We start from the raw sequence: 19174 nt of genomic DNA, 5'->3' as shown, positions 1-19174 counted from the left end.
AATACTAAATAATATACAGTATATATATTCACACTGCTAGCAGTGTGTTGGGGGCTCCATCGTTTAGGTCCATGGTTTTATTTATTTATATATATATATATATATATATATATATATATATGGATGTGTGCATTTCTATTACTATAACCGATACCATTACTTCTTTTATTATCATTATTATTCTGCTATATCCACTGCTGCTCTTATTGTTAGTAGTCATCATTTTTACATCATTATTCTGCTTACTACTCTCAGTATATGAATAATTGATGTCATATGCATTGAATGTGTTGTAGCTGTATTATGCTGTTCATTCTGTACACATGACATATACTGTATTACACTTCTGTCCATCCTGGGAGAGGGATCCCTCCTCTGTTGCTCTCCCTCAGGTTTCAACCCTTTTATTTCTCCCCATTAAAGTGGTTTTTTGGGGGGAGTGTCTTATGGTATTTCACCTCTACCTATAGGTGAAATATCATAATAATTGTTGTTTTTTTCTACAGAAATACCCCAAACGCTGTCATAGCAAACAGTGGAACATGGCTACTGAAACTGCCTACAGACTGAAATGTTTCACATCTCTTTCATACAAGGACTTCCTTGATGATTTGTTGTCCTGTTAGAACACATAACAATAACCAGACCTCCAGAAGCCAGATATATGGTCGGGTTTGCTGCAGCTGCTCGATCTGTCCAAGCAGAATACACGTTCAAACAATGAGAGAGAGAGGGAGAGAGAGAGAGGGAGAGAGAGGGAGTGGGAAACACCAACATGGACAGAGCTTTAAATAAATACTGCAGATGCAGAACAGCCGAGTCCAGGCCAAGAGGGCACAAACAGCGGAGTGATCTCCTCACATCTTTATTGGGAGATCTCAGAGATCATGTTGAAATGAAAAGCGCCACTGTAGCCTCTGTGTTGTTCTGACTGTCTGCCTGCTTGTCTGTCTCTCTTCAGTCCAGATGTCAGAGGAACTAGCCAACAGCTGCAGCAGGAAATGAGCCCCCAGGCAGTGAAAAGGCTAATACACTTCCACACAGAGACCAAAACAAAACATGCACAACACACACACACACACACACACACACACACACACACACACACAAACACACACACACTCACACACGCAAAGATAAACTCAGAATAAAGCAAGTGAATGATACGTACAAAGTTAAAGTTTCTTGGGAAAAAATCTAATAATTTGTATGTGTCTTTGTTTGTAACCGAGCATCTCCATGAACATGGTGCCGTACACATGCACATAAGGATGCTCGCTATAAATATACCCATGCAATACAGTACTTTTGTACCTCTGTCAGTATCCATGTGTCTTTTTTCTCCTGTATTCATCCATTTTACGGAAAGAGTCTGCCAGCCTGCCAGCCTGCCTGCCACATCGCCAGCCCCCGAGCCAGCGGGAACATTTGCCTTGTGGCTCCAATTCCCAGGAATGCCTAACCTGTGCCAGCTGTTGAGAACATGTTACCTGTGCCAACAATGCGCCGGCTCTGCCCACCACATCAGCTGCCGCTCTGTCTCCATCTGGGTATGAGATTGGATTTGTGTGCGTATTTGTTTGTTTGCAGCTTACTGTATCTTACTCTTCCCACATCTGTATTTGTGCTTGCATCTGCGTGCACGAATGCACATCCTCTCTCATGTGTGCAGTGTGAGTGTGCATATGCATGTATGGCAGTGCGCATTGTGTGTGTGTGTGTGTGTGTGTGTGTGTGTGTGTGTGTGTGTGTGTTTCTCCATCTGTGTGCGCTGGGCCTCCCTTGCCTGCATCTGGAGCAGCATTGAAGAGGCTTTCCAACAAGGCCAATGGTGGCCAGCCTGCCAAACAGCCCAGATGTTAGTTCTGTAAGCCTCAGGCTAAATGGAGGGAGCCACCCTCTCATTATTCAGGAATAGTAAATTGTAACAAAAAATTTTTAGCAGATGAGAAAAAGAGAGACACTATGAAAGAAAAAAAGAGGGGAAGTAAGAGACAGAGGTGTGAAAAGAGAACTGGATGAGGTAGAGAGAGTCTTTTGATGTGATTGCTGCTATAAGCCTCCTCACAGAGATCATAGAGAAACTATAATAAATAAATCAGACTAAATGCCACTTTGATGAATCACCTGTGTCAAGTAAGTTTCAAGTTGTCTTCAAGTTATAAACTCATAAACTGTAACTAGTAAGGTAGGAAATGTATCTATCACTTATGACATGCTTTGGAAATTGTGTGTGTGGGTAATGTTAAAGTATAATTTAGGTGCTTTGCAATCTAAGTGTTTTATTCTTGTTATTATCTTCTCCATCATTCCTATCGATAATAATAAATTATCTTTGTCAATTTCTGGGTTCTGGGAACATAGCAGCATCACTGAAAAGACGTCAAACTGGACAGGAAACACAATCGTCATGCAGGTTTTCAACAAATGAATCAAGGAAAAAAGGAAAAACTTTTTGACGTATTTACTGTCTGCATGTCGAAGGGCCCTTGAGCGAGACAGTTAACTCAGAATGGCTCCCAGGCGTTTTACAAGGTCAAATTTCATGTTTACATGACAATTGTAATTAACTTCAACTTGACCTAAAAGAAGCATGTATGCTTTCAAAATCCAATAAAGATTCAAGTTAAAAAGTTCAACTTGACCATTGTGCTAGGCATGTTCCACTCACTAACTTTGGTGATTACAAATCAATTAACTGATAGAAATGTTTTTTTCAAGATCTACAAATATAAGCTCCAACTTGTATTATATCACACTCATCTTTATGTATATGCAAATTCTAAGTGCTGCAAACGGCTAAAACACGCCACCCCACAAGTATGCTTAAATCTGCATTAATTAATTTATCTTCAACAATCTGTGAACACAACATTAAGAGATCATCTCCTTATGAAGCTGATAAGACAAACATGCACAATTGATTAAATTTCCAGCACACATGGAGCAACATTATAATTTCCAAGTCCAATATTCACCCCACCAACTCATTTAGCTGCTATGCTCACCGGCTATAGTTACTAACTTTGTCTGTCTGTTTAAGCAGGTAGCGTACAGGGGGGTTTTGTGGCTCTTTCTGCTGCGGCTGAGCATGTCACTGATGAGAACGGGGAGAGTGAACCAAGACAGCGAAGGTGTGGCCCAAAACAATGAGGTGAAAGATGCTAAAATGCCGAGAGGAACTGTGGACACACACATACACTTACTGTCACAAACTTGACAAGTAAGTCAAGGCTATCGACCACCAACACCACGGTGTTAGTGTGCCTTTGTTTACTAAAGTAACCAGACAGACATTAAAATGAAAGAATATGACATCACAATGTCCTCTCTGTCCTTTCTGTGAGCTCTAAAAGTCACAGAGAGCCAACATCCCCCCAACATATTCCTTTTGTAAACAGGAGAGCAGTTTAGAAACAAAAACACAACATGTTCATTCACCATCAAACAGTCGGACTCAATTAGCTTGATCATCTGGACGTGTAGCTGTTATGTTGGGGCAGATTTGGCTGTGTGTGTGTGTGTGTGTGTGCGTGTTTACTATGGTAACCACAGAGGTGGCATCTGCCAGGGCGCTTTAGCTCTGTTTGTGAGATGCATGTGCGTGGACTTCCACAGGGCTTAGAGAACGTCCGCTCCCCCCCCATATGGTGAGTTGCCACTGGGGCAACACGGTGCAGCCCTCCCCTGTGTGGGACCTCCAGCCAGCCATCAGACTGACCGAATAAACAACAACTGGACATGAGGTAATGATGCAGTATTTGTCTGGATGTTTTTGGGGATGGGATATTATCTCCTAAACCTGTGACGAAAAACCACAGAGGACATCAGAATAATCTTTTTCTCACGTGAATTACCTCGGTCATATGTCAGTATTTATGCTTTAGTGATCCAAAAGCTTTTTGTCAACAAACTAATTTCCTATACACCCTATCAAAACAGATTTGATTTACAAATCATTTCACAGGGGTTAAATGTTTATGGCTGATAGGCGTCAGATGTTACTGATACTGGCTTTGACTAAGCTAGTTTAAAAGGGCAAAACAATCATGGATATAAGGACAAGAAAACAAAAGACATTTAACTAAGTAGCTGTGAATTGGTCGTAGCAACTCCACGTCTAGTCTGCACTGACAACTTTCTATCAAATGCGGCATACGACACATTTGGGAAATGCAAATTGGTGAGAAAAAAACATGACTGAGAGACATCTCCTCCCTTGACAGACATCTTTTCTCACATCTGTCTCTCTCTTCCTGCACACAGATGTTACACTGCAGTTTGTTCTGAGAAGGAGAAGACGTCTCCTCCTGTGCCTCCCCAAGGAGCGTGTAGCCTGGGGAAAATCACATTTACACATAAAGTGTTAATGTGTCTCTGTGAGCAAGTGTGTGTGTGTGTGTGTGTGTGTGTGTGTGTGTGTGAAGACAAATAGAGACAGAGACAGAGACTTACAAAGGAAGTAAAGGAGGCGCAGACCAGAAATAGGAAGTGGCAGGATTAGAAACTGGGGGCCCTCAGGGGCCATCAGAGGCTTTGGAAGTGTGTTTGTGTGTCTGTGTGTGTGTGTGTGTGTGTGGGAGGGGGGGGGGGGGCTACCTCTGCTCTATCCTCTGGCTGTACTCAAACTGTGTGTGTTTTTGGTGTTTATCTCACCCAGTTGTTGGAAAGCCAAACACAGTCTGTGCACCCAGATGTTGACAGATGTGCTGTGAACAACCTAACCTCCTCTGAAACTCACACACACAAGGAGAGATAGCAACATGTATCCTTCCTGTACCCCCTCTGGAGAGAATCTTTCTGGCCTGCTTGAAATATATTTAACAAATACCACAATATTTCCTAAAACCAACTTCAGCCCTGCTGTGCTCTTGAGGGACCAATGTCCACTGCGCTGTTCCAGATGTTCTATAAATAACTAAGACACACAGAATTTGCCTCATCCAGATGTGTTTCCTTCATAAGCCAGCGCCTCAGAGAGAAACGGAGAGAGGATGACTATTAGACTAACAGCTGGAGCCCTCAGTAGAACTACAACTAATGCAGCTCTCCCTAGTGGCCTGGAATGGTTCCTGCACACAGCTGTGCACATGCAGGGAGGATGTGAGGGACATGGGGTTGTTTGGAGTGGTGGGACATTTAGTCATGTCTGTCACAGGTCCATCTGGTACTGATGTTTTAGGGTTTCAGCTGTTGTTTTTTATTCTATCCCGTCCAACCCCACCTTATTTGTGCAGTCCTATCCTGTCTTTTATTTGCCCTAGCTCATGTTCTGTCCAATCATGTTTTCCTTGTTCTATCCTTCACTATTTGTTATGTCCAGTTCTGTCATTTTGTCCCATCCAATCCTTTCCTGTCTTTTCTTACCTTATTGGTCCAATCCAATCCTATCCTGTCATGTCCCATCCTGTTCTCTCCTATCCTATCCTATCCTGTATGTCCCATTCTATCCTGTCCTGTCCTGTCCATCCTATCCTGTCATGTCCCATCCTGTTCCATCCTGTCCTATCCTATCCTGTCCTGTCCTGTTCCGTCCTGTCCTGTCCTATCCTGTCCTGTCCTATCCTGTCCTGTCCTGCCCTATCCTGTCCTGTCCTATCCTATCCTGTCCTGTCCTGTCCTGTTCCGTCCTGTCCTGTCCTATCCTGTCCTGTCCTATCCTGTCCTGCCCTATCCTGTCCTGTACTATCCTGTCCTGTCCTGCCCTATCCTGTCCTGTCCTGTCCTGTCCTGTCCTGCCCTATCCTGTCCTGTCCTATCCTGCCCTGTCCTGTCCTATTCATGTCTCATCCTAATCTATACTTTCCTAACTTTCCTGCTGTCCTATTTTGTCCAATCTGTGGTATAGGTTTGGGCAAGACAGGACAGCACTGTCTAATTCTTTCCTGTCGTGTTCTGTAAAGTGGATCCATACTCTACTGTACACAATGCACTGTATGATGACTTCTCTGTTCCCACCAATGTTGTGCATTAAAACATTTAGATGATCACATGAAACAAAAACAGAAACAAAAAATATTAAGAGTTTGGCGAAACATATCAAGTTATTATTTATTTGAATTTGAATTTGCTTCATCTGGACTGTGTGGGTGTGGTTTGATCAGATTTGATTGAAAGAAAACCCCACAACTGTCATCAGGTTTTGATTTCAATATTGCTAAATACTGATTGATGCATGCGTGTTGGTTCACCTTCTGCCTCTGAGCTCTGCCTAAAGATCTAACTGGTTCAAACTTTGGCAGAAAACAATGTCTTTATAAACAAGCCTTTTGCTTATTAAAGGAAGTAAATAAAGAAAATAGGATTTCAAAGTTCATATATTGTGTATGTAGCTTGAGAGAACTTATTGTTTCTAATACACTTTGTAATGTGTTCAGCCATATGTCAAGGTCACACCTCAGCAGTGGCATCAGCCCTCCTCTGGAACAAAAACAGATCAAAGTTCTCCCCGTCCTCTCTGACTGCCATCCTCCCACTGCTTCATTGACTCAACCACTGAGCAGAATCTACACTGATGGCACCCAGTGGAACTCCAGCATGCAGCTGGAAGAGCAGTGAGAGAGGAAGTGTGTGTATGTGTGTGAGAGAGTGAGACAGAAACAGAGGATTCATATGAGTGTTCATGTCACACAGTCCAGAGCCTGGAGATGTTTACGTCACTGATGGAAGGATGGGGGGGGGGGGGGGGTTTGGCTGCTCCCACTGTCTCATGCAGGTAACATCTGTCTTCAACGGCTGAGACCCTCATACCTAATATTCACACATAGCTGACAATAACACATAGACAAGAATACACCACAGCCCTTCTCTGTTTGTCCCTGTTGTAAATGTCCCCATTGCAGGACTTATAAAGGATTGTCTTATCTTATCTTATCTTAAACAAATGTAACCTCAGCCGACAAACTGCACTCTTCTGCATTCTTCCCATCACTTCTTATGACGTTAGGAAGCGTCAGAAGAAACCTGAGCAGTAGATGACGAGCCTTCGCTTTGTGGCTCAGCTCTCTCTTTTTATCACCACGGTGCAAAATGACTCCTACATTACAGCTGCAGCTTCCGCTAAGCAGAGGTCAATCACATAATTGCCTTTACGCTCACTCGTAAATAATTCTGCCTTCACATTTGAATATACGACTTCCTGACTCAGACGTTGCACACGACCATGTGCTCAGGCCAGTGGGGGCTTCAGAAGTAATTTTATATACTTCTTTTCAAGATTAGTTGTTTTAATGAACTATGAAATCTTTATCAACAATGAATGTTATCAGAATGTTGCAGTCAATACTTACTTTCAACCTTAAGAATTAACAATGTTTTAAAAAACAATATCTGGGTCTGACGGAATTGACTGAAGTGTTTTCGTGATTAAGAAATGAAAATTGGTCAATAGGAGCTTTAAATCAGCATAAATCAGCAGAGAAACATGAAAATAAAAATACCAAACAATAGTGATTCAGTGGAAAATATTTCACAGTTGTTTTACAACAGTTTTACAGCAAACAATCTCAGACAAAAAAAGAATAAATCTGCCTTCCAAAGATGAAAAGTACTTCAAGAAAAGGGATGGAAAGAGATGTAACTGTGACGCTTTCAGATGGATATTTATTAAATGCAGTCTACATTTTACGTTTGTATGTAATATTAAGCATGGGACAGAGATTACAATGAAGTGCAAGTTTGAACAAATATGCAGTTTTTGAAAGAAAGTTGTTTATTTGGAACACAAACAATCAAACACAGCTAATAGCGTGTGTTTGTTTAAAGGCACTAGCATTGGTCTATTGCTATATATCACTGCCTTTCGGTAATATACAAGTACTTTGGGTTTTTGATGGAGAACATTGATTGTAGATTGCAGATTATCATCTTAACGCAGAGTTTATTGCAGTATTATAGCTACTTTTGTAAACTTAATCAAAATCTGTTTCCACTCCTCTGGCCTCAAGCCCTTAATTTTAGGGCAGAGCAGCTGCACGCTGCAGAGCAACCTGAGAAACCAGAGCGCTCCAACCTGGGGGTAGAGGCATGTGTGTGAGTGGAGGACAATACGAGTGTGTGTTCTGTGTGATGGAGGGTCGGGGAACAGGGAGTTTTTGGGGGGAGTGCAACCTGTCTGCAGTTGAGCGGAAGGTATCCACATACACACAGGTGCACACACACTGTATGTGAGTATGTGAACATATTTGCGGATAAAGGCACATTAACAGGCTAGCAAACCAACACATGCACAGACAAACTGCAAGTTCACTTTAAAACCAATGCGTCAAGGTCTAATTCACAAAACTAACCTCATCTTCTCTCTTCCCCACAGTGATATATTTATGTCTAAGCTATTATCATATAATGGGGAACAACAGGGGAAAATTTACATTGTGGTGCATCAAACACAATAGCCTGTAGTAAATGATACCCTTTCACACTACTATTGAAGTGTAGTGTAGCTGTAATGTTCAATTCGTTGACACAGATTGCACTATGCTGTGCTTGTATTTTGTCCAGCCGCTGCACTTTACAGCATCGTAAATTGGGGCCACTCTAACTGAGATGTTAGAGTGGTAGATCGTCTGAAAATTTTGCCATAGTAACGAAATATGAGCAAGAATTTGTAATTATTATCGGGATAAAGTTTCAGTGTAACGGTGATGTAAGTGGTGATGGTTTCAGTCAATTAAATCATTCAGATTTTACATAATCTAGCTTCACTATCATGTGATTGCATGACAGCGAAATATTCAGTTTGTAAGGTAAAATGAATCAAAGAGAGATTTATTCTACGCTCTGAAACAACAATAACATAAAACAGCAACTTTTTTTTATAGTTTATAGGTTGGAGGCTGCGTTAAAGATATATATATATATATATATATATCTACATATATACATATATACATTTTATCTGGTCATCTGGTACTCCACTGACTAGATTTCACACTTGGGTGCAAAATAGGTGACCCAGAACAGAGCAGAGCCGTGCTGGACCATACTGGCTCCCAAGCTGTCCTGCTGTACAGCACACCTTCGACACCGTGGCTGCAGCTGCTCTGTCCTGTCTCGTGTGTGCATGTGTGCCTGTTCTTGTGCGTATACGTATCCCCTGCACAGGGTCTGTCTGGCCGCAGCTGTCCTTACCTCTATGCGGGTCTCCGGGGCGAGGCTGACCCCTCTGTCCTGAAGCCACTTCAAAGAGACCGGGGACGGGCTGAAGGGGTACGGGGTGCCGGGCCGTCCAGCACGGCTGCTGCTTCCCTGGGCTTTGGGAGCTGGGGCTGGAGTGAAGGTAGGGGGTTGAAGGCATGGAGCGGGGTTGGGTGTGTTGCAGGAGGTGAAGGGAGTCGCAAACATTGGGGGGGATGGTATGTGTGTGGCAGGAGGGCAGAGACAGGAGGCATGGGGGTAGGGATGTTGTCATAGTCAAAAGCTGGAAGTTTAGCTTTGCGTGTGTGTGTGTGTGTGTGTGTGTGTGTGTGTGTGTGTGTTTTCCGTTCAACCTGGACAGACCTTCTGTGCTCTGGTGTCACCTCGGAGTGTCAAGGGTGTGCGTGTGTGTGTGTGTGTGTGTGTGTGTGTGTGTGTGTGTGTGCGTGTGTGTGTGTGTGTGTGTGTGATTCACTCGGCAGCGCACCATCTCACCCACTGGGAGTCAGATGGGAGTATGGACTCTGTAGTCAAATACATATATATTTTGTGATGTTTTAGTATTTGTCTTACATTACACTGTTAGTCTTGTTCCTGTTGTGATAGCGGCATAAACTCTCGGGATGGTATTCTCAGTCGGTCGGTCCACCTTTGATCCAAACTAATCCCAACAACTATTTGATGGATTGGCATGACATTTAGTACAAACATTCATGGTGCCCAGAGGATGAATTCTAATGACTTTGGTGATTCCTTGACTTTTCCTCTCGCGATACCCACAGGACAAAGTTTTCATTTAGCCTGTGAAATATTTACTCCGGGGATTGGCCCCAAATTTTCTACAGATGTTTGACATTTAAAGTTTTTTGGGAAACCTCAGCAAATATTGAAATTTGGGACACATATTTATGACCCCCTCAGGGTGAATTCCAGGAACTTTTTTTAATCTAGTGCCATCATCAGGGCAAGTTTTGCTTTATGACTAAATTCCTGAAAAACAAATGACATTCCCATCATCCTCAGCCATGCTTTGTGTTTGTTGCTAATGAGCAAATATTTGCTTGCTAAACTAAGATAGTAGCATCAGCATCTTGACATTAACCTTCATGCTTAAAGCACCACTGTGCCCATAAGTACAACCTCTGTTGTTTTGAGAATGTACCCTCCCATTCTTATTTTTACTTGATTTATGCTATTTTTACATGCACTCTGCCACACATTTCACATCATCTATTATGTACTTGCTTACCTCTCTCTCTTACACACACACACACACACACACACACACACACACACACACACACTGTATACACACACATGGAAACCTAACATGCCAGAAGTTCACAAACATACACCATGTGGTGCACTTGTGAGTGAGATCACGCACTGATGAGCAAAACATACCTAGAGGATCCCACCTCAAAATGTTATTCTTCTACAGCTGATCTGACTGACTGGACAGACTCACTCTTCCACTGCAAAGATGGTTCATAATGATGCCTCGAGGGAACCTAGAAAATAGACAAGTGCACTTATTATAAGATCACTGTTTATCCAAGTCCCTTTGAATGGAGGTCATGTAGAGAGTAACATCAGGGCCAATAAACCCAACCATTTTTATTTATATATTGGTTCAAATAGTACACACCCTATGAAATATGCATCTGTATGCTATATTGATATTGATATATGTGATAATTTTACTACATTACAGTCCATGCAGAGAAAAACAAGCTCTCCACATCTTCTATAGGTTTTAAAAAAAAACAATTGTTGTGGAAGGTACTTTTTCCTTTTCCTTTTATAGTACAGTACAGGCCCACCAAGTTCTTCACTTTATCCTTGTGCGTATGCTTCAAACCTTCAAATCATAATTTGACAGTGCAGGACGTACATTTTACATGTGTGTCCAAGTTGATGCCTGACTCTAAGTTGTTTGTTTGTGTGTGTGGGACACGTCTGGCCACAGCAATGGCAACAGAAGGGCTCCCTTGTGTTGTCTTTTTTCCTTTTCAAGCTGTCTCGTTACCCCCACCTCCACTGCACACACACACACACACACACACACACACACACACACACACACACACACACACACACACCTTCCCTGGCTGCTGGTTTTTGCCCATACTCCCCCTCTGCACACAGGGCTGTGAGCAAAAGGCCAGCTGATGGTAGTATGTGTATGCGTGTTAAAAAAAGAGTGAGAACAGTACACACATATATCATCTGACACGCTAGGTCCACCTGTGTCTGCGCTCTGTGCCCTGCCATTGCCAAAAATCGACACCCTCTGCCACTGCAGCACAGCTCCACACTCCACACCATGTGGGGGGGTGGGGGGGGGGGGGGCAAACAGGGGGAGGGAGGAGAAAAAGAAGAGAGAGTAGGATGAGGGAGGGCGTTGTAGTGCCAGAACGTCAATATTTCATTTTTAAGTTAAAATGTTTGCATATTACGTAATCACATTCGTGCTTTTATATATGAAATGAGATAGAGAGAAAATAATCCAATCTTAATTTCGGAGGCTTTTGATTGACTAGACCTGTGCAAGGATGCCCAAACTCACCATCACACCTAACAATGTTAAAGCCCTGTAATAGGACAGCTGACGGCGCTGGCTTGAAACGACCTGCACAGGAATTTAAAGAAAATGCATTGTATCAACAACTTGATCCTTAAATGTACTCTGAACATTTTGGTTTACACTGGAGAGATCAGCTGTTCAGTACAGATTTTAGCCATGTGCTATGCAGCTGTCTGATCCTTCCGGCTGTAAACAACATTTAAGATAATGCAATGTACTAATGTTAAGAGGCCGCAGGGATTACTGACCCTACTGACTTACAGCTAACTGTCTGCTCAGTTGCTCACTATGTTTCTGTAAATAATAGACTAAAAAATATAAATCCTTATCACACATAATGCTTATCGCACAGTTCAATTTACTTACTGCTTCAGATAGAGATAAAATATAAAAAATTGTCAGAGTGCAGCATCACAAATCATTAACCAATTAATAAATGACTCATCAGCCAGAAATCCATGCACTGAAATTAATTTAGTTTCGGATTAGGTGAGCGCTTTACTGTATATAGACGCATGGTCTCTTTTAAAGGGGAATTCCAACTGTTTAAAAACAGTTATACTGTAACCCTGATATCTCACAAGAGTTACCTTAGATTTCTATTTTTAACAGAAAGCCTGTGTGACAAGCTGGACGAGCTGGATTTGAAAGACTTATAGGCTTATAGAACACATCTGACCTTTAATTGGCACTTGTCTATGTTTGTGGGGAATCAGAGATAAAAGCTTTTTCACCTTAGAAGGTTAAAATCAATATGAATATGGATTTTCATTATTTTCATGACATTGTTTCCCAGAAGACATTTGGGCATGTCACAGTAGGAAATTGCAAGTGTAAATACTAAAATCAACAATGGTTGAATTCCAGATACTTGCTTGGTTTCAGGGTCCTGCCTGCTTGCTCACTGGCACACTATTAAAGCTTTTCTATTAAAGCTTTTCTATTAAAGTACTGTTGGGTTGTTTAATTTGTAACGAAATATCACCTTTTATTATAAGCTCTTCATATGATTTGCATGCAGTGGTGGAAAGTAACCAAGTACATTTACTGAAAGGGTGTTAAGTACAATTTTTCAGGAACTTGTACTTAAGTTGAGTATATCTATTTTATGCCACTTTATAGGCTTTCTACTCCACTACATTTCAGAAGCAAATAGTGTTCATTTTAATCCATTACATTTGTTTGATAACTTTAATTAGTAGTTACTTTACACATTTCGATTATTAATACGAAATATAACCCAAAATGAGATTAGCAACTCACCTTTACAAGCTGCAACATTAAAATGATAAACACATTAATGCATCAATACTTATAATACGGTATCATGACAATAATAATTGTGAAATGTTACCATTCTGCATGAGTGCTTTTACTTTACTTTTGTTAGGTACATTTATTTTACTATTTATATAGCAGAAATTTTACCTGTAACAGTATTTCTACACTGTGATATTGATACTTTTACTTAAATACAAGATCTAAGTACTTCTTCCACCACAAGCATTTTCATTTGTAAAGTAACTAAAGCTGTCAAATAATTGTAATTAAGTAAAAAAAAAAAGAAAAGTAGCCTATTACTTCCTATACTTGGACCAGAACCAGTACGCCGGCTGATTCTCGCGATGGTTGGCTTATTAGCCGGCAGAGACACACACGGGATGTTGGAATGGGATGATGAGAGAGGAGACGCACACACGCCGAGCTGACACCGTTTACACCGAAAACGGGAGGACAAGGCGAGACGGTAATGATGTGTGTGTATGCGTGCACCTGTGCACGAGAGAGAAAAAGGGGGTTTTGCCGTTTCTCCGGGTGACGTCACTATAGTTTTCCTGCGTTAACGGTTGTTTTGACTTCGCTCCTTCGGAAATCCGTATGACGAGTACCGTTCTAGCGTTAACTGCGACGGTTATGAACAGCAGGTGCACGCAGGAAGACCACCGCACCTGTGCCGCTACAGGTAACACTGAGAAAATAATATAGACTCCGCTAAAGCTGTAGCTGTTGTGTCTTTTTGACAGATTATTTTCATTTTAAATAACATCCGTGCCGTTTTCTGCCATGCTGCATGCAACATACCTCAGTTTGACAGCCGTCCTAGCACCGTGACGTAATTATATGACGCAGTGCTGGTGCCACTCATTCATGGTCTTAGTGGCCACATGTGTGATTAATAGGGTATGTCACACTCATGGCACATATGTATTTGATGATAATGATGGAGGATAGTGTTTATAATGCTGCTGCATCAATGCCTGGACCCATGATTAGGGTACTTTTTCTGGTACTGAGTGTGACTGACATGTGTTTATACCACTAAGTATTTGAAACTGTTGGCATTGAATATTTGGTCAGTTTTGTAATCTTGTGTACTTGGTCTTTGATCAGATAATTCCGCAACCCTTTGAAAATGGAGGATACGTACTACATGACTGAGATACACTTTCTCTTACATTGTGCTGCGTTTAACAATTGTTTACATCATCACTTAATCTATACATTATATTGTCAATGAATTGATTCGTCTATAAAATGTCAGAAAATTGTGTAAATTGGAAGTTGACAGATTTCAAATGTTTTGTTTCGTCCGGCCAACAGTTCAAACCCCAAAGATGTTCAAATTACATTGCTATAAAACAGAAAATACTCAAATGCAAAAAACACTGGTACCACTATACTTGGTGTCTTTGCATAAAAAGTGCAAAATAGTTGAATCATTACTTGGTCAACAAATAGTTTCAGCTCTACTTAATGAAAGCAGCATGTCAGCAGCAACTTCTGTCCTCCATCAGCGTACACGGGTTACATTCAGCAACTCCATTTTGGCCATGCTCACAGTCCAATACACAATTCCTGTAATTGCATGCATGAAATGGAAGAAAATAGACTTGAATCACAAGTGTGTAAAGTGCTTGTGAAACTCAAGCTCTCAGGCAGCTCGTGTGGTCAGCTATATGGATTTAAAATAGAAGTCATTTTCTTCGTCAGACGTGCATTAGATAGACAAAACGCATCCTGTGTTAGCAGTGTAACACTTGAAGTCCTGCCAAAATCATGGCTTTCATTTTAGGAAGAAGATGGTTGGCTCACTGCTGCTGATGTCAGCCAGGGTTTGTATGAGGCCACAGTTTATGGTGAGGTGACAGGAAGGTGGTAGAAACAGGAACGTATTAATATTATATTGTAGAGTTCTCCTCTCTGTACACACGTTGTATGAAAGAGCCACACCAATAATTCTGCGTGTTTTAGCGCATTTTATACAGTGTGTTCAGCCATTTAAAATCATAGGTTTAGAGTTTGAGTGATTCTCTACCACCTAAGTTTCAGTAATTTGCTCTATTTATTGTTTGTCTAAGTATATTAAGCAGTAATGCAGTTCTCGGCAGGTATTTGTTTTGAAAAGTTATTGATGTGTTTAATTGTTCTTAGGCACAGAGGAAATAATCAAAACATTTAGCAACCTCACCTTGAAGAATCTGTTGAGGTGTCAAGCTTGCAAATGTCCGGTGTCGTGTTTTAAGATGAGGAAAAGACCTTTATAGTTTCAGCCATTACTCAACGTTTTGCTCTTTTTTTCGCACTATAACAGCTGTGTAGCAGTGTAACAACAGCTTGTAAATGTAAACGGCAAACGGTTGATATGTGTCAGAGCTGTGTTTAGATAGTTTCTTTTCTCACTAACTCCTTTCTCCACTGTCTTCTTTTCTTGTTGTTGCCTCTGGAATGAAACCTCATGAGATAAATGTTGTCTGGCCGGAGCTTCCCCCGGCATGGCTGGTTCATCATGGCAGTGCATATCTCCATAGAAACAGCTGCCCTGGTGACAAAGGGGTTGCCACTGTCTGGACATTTTGTCTCCTCTCTTTTTCCTCATGTGTCCCTTTTTGTCTCCTCTTGCCTCTCAACATGTTGTCCAGATTAAGGTTAAAGCTAACCAAAGCTTCATTGAATTACACTGTAGATTTAAAGGTTAATCTAGAACAGAACAGTACAGTATACCTATAAAAAGGATTCGATCCCCTTGGATGTGATTACTAGGGCTGGGAATCATTCGGAATTTTCTCCCACATCTTTTTGGGAGTTTCAGAATGGACCAGCAATACTTAAGCCATAGTTTGACAAGTATAAACATGGTTTCTATAACACGCTTTCTTTTTTTATTTAAGAAAAACGTTTTCAACTCTTAAACCAAGCAGCTGTATAACAAGAATTGTCTAAAAATTGTCTAATTTTGATAAAAATCAGGAACTCTGAATAAGCAAATTAAAGACATCAGACATTTGATGGCAGATTGCTGTACTTTTTGATACTGCCTTATCAAAACAGTCTAATCTTAATCTTACAATCAGTCATTGCAGCCAGAGTTACTCAGTAAGTTAAAAAGCAAGCAGCAAAGTAATAACAATTGGTTGTCATTTGGATTTGGTGTTATTTCTACCATAGTCATAGTCTTCAACTAAAATCACATTGTTTTTGGTGAGAATTTATTGGCAGTTCGCACCAAACTTTGTCTTAGGGGTGGGATGGGGGAAATCCATCCTTTGTACTTCTTAGTAATACTGAGTAATCAAGCTCATGGCAGCCAAGCATATGAAAGGGACGAAAAAATTAAATTTTAAGGAAATTGACACGTATTGTAAAAGGGGTACACAAAGTGAAAGCATTGTAGCAGCCCTTGTGACCAAGAAATGTTGAACTAGTCTGCATTTGCTCGTTTGGTTTCAGATTTGTCACTATACTGCTGCCTCGACATAAAAAAAAGCTCTGTCTCACCTACTAGGGTTATGACGCTGCAGTCATTCCGAGTGTCTGCAGCAGCGCAAACACCAGCTGATTAGAATACTGATTACCAGCTAGATGGCTGCGACTGCTAGCCTAGCCGCCGTAGTGCTGATTTTCCATTCAAGCGGAGCGGCGTAGTGTTGTTGCGCGTTGTGTAATACAGTGTAGTAGGGTGCATTTGAGGTGAACACGGCAGCTCTGCAGAGAGAGAGAGAGAGGGGGGAGAGCGGGAGGGAGACGACAGAGAGGTGCAGAGATTTGGGCAGAGAGAAAGAGAGTGTGAGAGCATCCCTCACTGCTGTTGTTGCTATTTATAGCCAAGCCCTACTCCACAGTCCTGAGATGCTCTCTCACCTCCCACATATAGACAAAACCAGCCTACACACAAAAATCATTTGACATGCAGAAATACAGCAAGCACAGAAAGGTAGACTGGGTTTTTGCAAACAGCGCAACTTGCTCATGAAAGATCTATGAATGGGGGAGAAGCAGAACTCAGGGGGTATTTGTTTGGCAATCAAGGTCAGTTATTGCTTCATCGAGAGCTCTGCAATTATTCATCCTGTTTATCAGAGAGAGGTTGAGTGATAGAAAGAGGAACATGGGTGTATGATTGGGTGGTGTGGAGCATTTGTCCTCACAATAACTAGTTTCATACAATCTTGTCAGATTGTATGAAATGTCTTTGGAGGGGGAGAGGGGAGAGAGGGAGCAGTAAAGGAGGAGATAAATAAATCCATGCCTTCTTTTTTCTTTATCTTTCTTTTTTTTTTCCTCCTTTCACTTCCTTTCAGGCTGAGTCACTGCTGGTGAGGAGGAAGGTCTGGAGAGGGAACGACAGAGGAGGAGGAGGAGGTGGAGAAGGAGGGGGAGAAGAAGAAGAAGAAGAAGAAGAAGAAGGGAGGGAGACAGAGAGATAAGCCACAACAGGAAAGAAACGACACATACAGACACACACACTGTGTTTGTGTGTGTGTGTGTGAGAGGGAGACTGCGCGAACGAGAGGTTGAACGGGAAAGGAAGGAAGGGAGGGAGAGTGACGCGGAGGCTGGGAGAGCCTCTCCCCCCTCCTCCTCTCCTCCTCTCCCTCTCTTTCTCTCTTCTCCTCCTCTCCTCCCCTCCTCCCTCCCTCCCTCTCTCTCTCTGTGGAGCAGGCGTGTAGCGGCATCAGACTCGGCGTGAAGGAACCATGAGCGATGTCACCATCGTTAGAGAGGGATGGCTCCAGAAACGGGGTAAGTACATCCAGTACCTCTCTTCCTCTACTCCCCTCCTCTCTACCTCTCTACCTCTTTCCTCTCCTCCTTTACTCTGTCTCTCGTCTAGACTGAGGGCCTGGCCGTGCCTGTCCACATGTGCCGGTGGAAGGATGGGAGTGTTTGCGATTGAGTGTGTGTGTGTGTGTGATGACATGACTGTCTGATTATCTAGTATACGAGTACACACTTGTGTGTGTGTGTTTCCCCCACAGGGATGTGTGTCTTTATTATAAGCTTGGCTGGCTGTTTATTTGCTAAGCCTCTATGTGCTTCAAGCAGGTTGTGTCTGAAAAGAGTGTGAGCATGGGTATGTGCATGTATTTGTATGCACAAGTGTGTGTGTGTGTAGTTAATAACATCTACCAGGCCCGTAGTAACACTGCTGTTCTGTTTGTGTACTAGTCTGTGAAACCAGTTAGTTCTGTCTGTCTGAGGTATTATTGAACAGTTATGTTTTAAGTCATATGACATCGGGTTGAAGTGGGCACTGATGACACATCCTGTTTACAACCAAATTCAAGGGAAATTGTAAAACAACATTGCCATAGCTGAAGAGCATGAAGCAAAGATAGTTTACTTCCCTGTTCTCAGACATCCGTGACTTATGTTCAGCGAGGGGTTGCTGCAACAGGTGAAAAGTCATTGGTAGCGGGGTCAAACCGAACCACTTGACGGTCAAAAAGTGATATACAGTAGGTCTGTGATGACTGAAAGGCACTGTAGGACTTTGTGTTTTCCTTTTAACATACTGACATTGCCCCCAAAACCACAATGTGTGTTGTCGTAGAAGAGCCTCAGGGATAGAACAAAGGGGGTTTCCAGACTTTTAGGCCAATGAGCATCATCCCCCTGACTATGTGATGGCGTCTAGGAATGTGTAACACAAACTGTTGAACAGGAAGTGACTTGATGCATAACAGACAGCAGGCTTCTGGGTAATGTAGGCTATCACTATGGCACAACGGGACAACATGTTGGATGACCGAGTGCTCCTTACTGCATGGAGTGGATGCTGTCTCTCACTGTGTCACACACTTGCACAAATACAGTACACACTCTGTACTGCTGAAGTAGAGGGGAGGATCTTGGTCTACTGTAGATGTGCCAGCATGCCATTGTGATCCTCAGACAGTCGTCTGTGCATATTAAGAGGAACACATCGCCCCCAGTCACGACGCAGCGCTACCAGTGTTCGTCAGTGTGTGAGAGAGGTAGAGATAGAGGTTGGAGGGAAAGGGGGGGGGCTGTTTGTGTCAGGAATATGAATGTTTGTCTGCATCATATGCTAAATCTTTGTCTGTGTTTGTGTGTGTGTGTGGAGAGGAGCAAGGTCGGGGTGCTGACTCACTGTCCAGGTCGTGATACAGCAGAGACTGCAGTCTTAGTCATTAGACAGCTTTTCACTGA

The 19174-nt window shown here is 42.1% G+C and overlaps 1 long non-coding RNA gene across 1 annotated transcript; it reads left to right on the top strand.

Moving 5' to 3' along the window:
- The first annotated feature begins 13223 nt into the window (after positions 1-13223).
- LOC116400002 (uncharacterized) lies at positions 13224-17753 on the top strand. The gene is made up of 2 exons (XR_004213878.1): positions 13224-13469; positions 17302-17753. It is a non-coding gene; the product is annotated as an uncharacterized LOC116400002 (long non-coding RNA).
- Positions 17754-19174: the final 1421 nt, after the last annotated feature.

Source organism: Anarrhichthys ocellatus, unplaced genomic scaffold (assembly GCF_004355925.1).
Source record: "Anarrhichthys ocellatus isolate YVR2014 unplaced genomic scaffold, GSC_Weel_1.0 scaffold3, whole genome shotgun sequence".
Taxonomy (NCBI): Eukaryota; Metazoa; Chordata; class Actinopteri; order Perciformes; family Anarhichadidae; genus Anarrhichthys; species Anarrhichthys ocellatus.
The sequence above is the reverse complement of the archived record's forward strand: the minus strand, read 5'-3'. Positions and strand labels throughout refer to the sequence as shown.